Raw genomic sequence first — 2,996 nt, forward strand, 5'->3', positions numbered from 1 at the left:
TCTCTCTAATAAAGTCACTAAGGAAAGTAGAAGGATGCGACTGTCTTTAAAATTAGCAATTAAGGTGGCCCAAAGTTGCCTGGTTTTCCTGAAAATCCATTATCTGTTTATTGCCCAAGGTGAAAGTCAATATAGACCAGTGAATGACCATTGGCTTTGTAATGATATGATTTGGCTTCAAACCCCAACTCTGGCACTTTCTACTTGTATGACCTTAAAAAAGTTTACCTACCCTCCCTGGGTCTCCATTTTCTCATCTGTAAGATGAAGCAGATTAGACACCATCAGAATTCTTCCTGGAACCTCCACTTTAAGGGAAGGCCTAGACCAGCTTGACTATGGTCTTCCACCTCCAAATCCACCTCCTGACCCTCCTCTTGCAGGTGCTTTCTCGCATTGATGAGTTCTTCCCAGAACCTCCATTTTGGGAAAGGGCCCAGAGCAGCCACCCCTTATTCTCTAGGTTTAGTGCCCATGCCCCCTGAGGGTACCTCTTTCTCTATCCTACATTCCTTCTCTTTTCAGCCACCTTTTTAACATGTTTATTTTTCCCCATTAGATTGTAAGCTCCTTGAAGGTATACTCTCTCACTTTTTGCTTGTATTTGTATTCCCAGCATTTAGCACAGTGCTGGGCAAGTAGTAAGGGTTTAATAAACAAACACATTGCAGTTGAGTAACTGGTTCTGGTTCTCTTTTTTTTTTAAACATATAGAGCAGTATTCTTCACTGTGAAGAATTGCAACAGAGCAAACATTTAAGTCAGCCACAAAGGAAGGTTCCCAAGCAGTTGGGCCAAGAGACCCATTAGCTGAACTTTGGGAATCATCTGCCATTCTTTTCCTTTGCCCACCCTCTTCACGTTCCCAGGACTCAAAAGGGAGGAGGCACACTTTGCATCCTGAGAGACAGCACTGCCATTAGTGACCTTCCGGACAATAGCAAAGCAAAGCTGGGGAATGTGGAAGTGTTGGCATGGGGAATCATTTCCTGGTATACGTAGCAAACCTTAGTCACAGCCTTTGTGAACCACTGGGTTAGATCACTTCCAAGGTCCCTTTCAGCTCTAAATCTACAATCCTAATTTGTCTAAACTTTTTTTTAAAATCTATTTTTTAGCATCTAAGTGGCACAGTGGCTAGAATGCTGGGCCTAGAGGCAGAAAGACTCAACTTCCTGAGTTTAAATCTGGTCTCAGACACTTACTTAGCTGTGTGACCCTGGGCAAGTCACTTTACCCTATTTGCCTCAGTTTCCTCATCTGTCAAATGAGCTGGAGAAGGAAATGGCAAAACCACTCCAGTATCTTTGCCAAGAAAACCCCAAATGGGATCACAAACAGTAGGACATGATTGAAAAGCAACTGAACAAGAACAAAATTCTTTCCTGGAATCATGATTTAATGGGACTTCTTTTTATTAGCCTTAAAATTCCACCTCTCCTTGCCTTGTACATGGTGGGCACTTCTTAAATCTTTGTTACATTTATTTCAATTCAAGGGGTGTCCCCTTGTGTCCTAGTATTTTGGAATTTGGTTAACGTGTCTATGTTCATCTTATCCAGGCTCTGTGTGGTTTTCTACTCTGACTAGGTCCTCTTTCAAGCCTTATCTGCCCAGACTAAAGAGGTCTAATCTTTTCAAAAAAATCCTTCTTCTATGGTCAGATTCCATTTCCCTGGATTATTTGATTTGCCTTTTGCTGGAAAACTTCTTTCTTTCTGAGAGTGCCAAGACCAGAATATGTAGCATTCAAAAGTACATTTTGTTCTTTTCTTTACAAGTCCCTTCCCGTACCATCGTGCCAGGGAAAGAGCTCGGAAATGGGAGGTGGGACACACCTGAGTTCTAACCTCAACTCCCCTGTGATCTTGGGAAAACTATGTAATCTGTCTGGGTCTCAGTGTTCTCATTTGTATAATGAAGGCCTTGAATGGGATGATAGCTGATGTCCCATCTTGAACTAAATGCCATAATCCTGGATCATGAGGCAGTCTGGAGTAGTGACAAGAGCATTAGACCCAGAATCAGATGACCTAGGTTCACATGCCAGCTTTCCTACTTATTACTTTTGAACTTTCACCTTTAGAATGAGAGACTTTGTCAAGATGACTTCCAAGGCTCCTTCTAGTTCTAAACTCTATAAGCCTCCATTTTCATTCAGGAGCCCAAAGCTTAGGGCCTCTTATCCTGTAAGAATAGCTTATTACTCAATTCACGGTTTATTGAGTTCATACTATGTACATTCCTCCCTAAATTATCACCTTGAATATGCCAGCACTGAAACTCTGGGCCACTTTTCTGCCCACTCTCTAGCCTCAAGGGATCCTACAGGATCATAATCAGCCCTGAGAGAATGTATGGAAATGGAAAATCTTTGCTCTCACCTCTCTGATCTTCTGCTCCCCTCTACCCCAATCTCTCGTCCTTTAGTCCTCAACCTATAAAACATCCTGTTGCCCAAGCTGCCCTCTCCTCTCCTTCAAGACTCATCTCTCTCCAGAAGTTCATAATTAGTGACTTTTGTTTATGACAAAGGGTCGGGAGGGAGCTGGAAGCCTGAAGATGGGAGAAGGAAGACAAAGCTGTACTTCAAACCTATCGACTATACAGAACATGTCCCAATGATCCCCAGTATAATACAATACAAAGAGTATTGGCTCTGGCGTGGGATGACCTGGGTTGAACAGCTGTCTCTGGGAGCTTGGGGAAGTTACTTCAAACTCTGGGCCTCAGTTTCTTTATCTGTGGAATGAAGGGATTGGAGTAGACTGCCTTGAGCCTCTTTCACCAACAGCTCTGTGATCCTATGGTGTTGTTTCATTGTTTTTCAGTCATATTGGACTCCTTGTGACTCCTCTTGGGGGTTTCTTGGCAAAGATATTGGTGTGGTTCACCATTTCTTTCTCTAGCTCATTTGACAGATGAGGAAACTGAGGCAAACAGGATTAAGTGACTTGCCAGGGTCACACAGCTAGTAAATGTCTGAGGCCAGATTT

The sequence above is a fragment of the Trichosurus vulpecula genome, chromosome 7 (genome assembly GCF_011100635.1).
Source record: "Trichosurus vulpecula isolate mTriVul1 chromosome 7, mTriVul1.pri, whole genome shotgun sequence".
Classification (NCBI taxonomy): Eukaryota; Metazoa; Chordata; class Mammalia; order Diprotodontia; family Phalangeridae; genus Trichosurus; species Trichosurus vulpecula.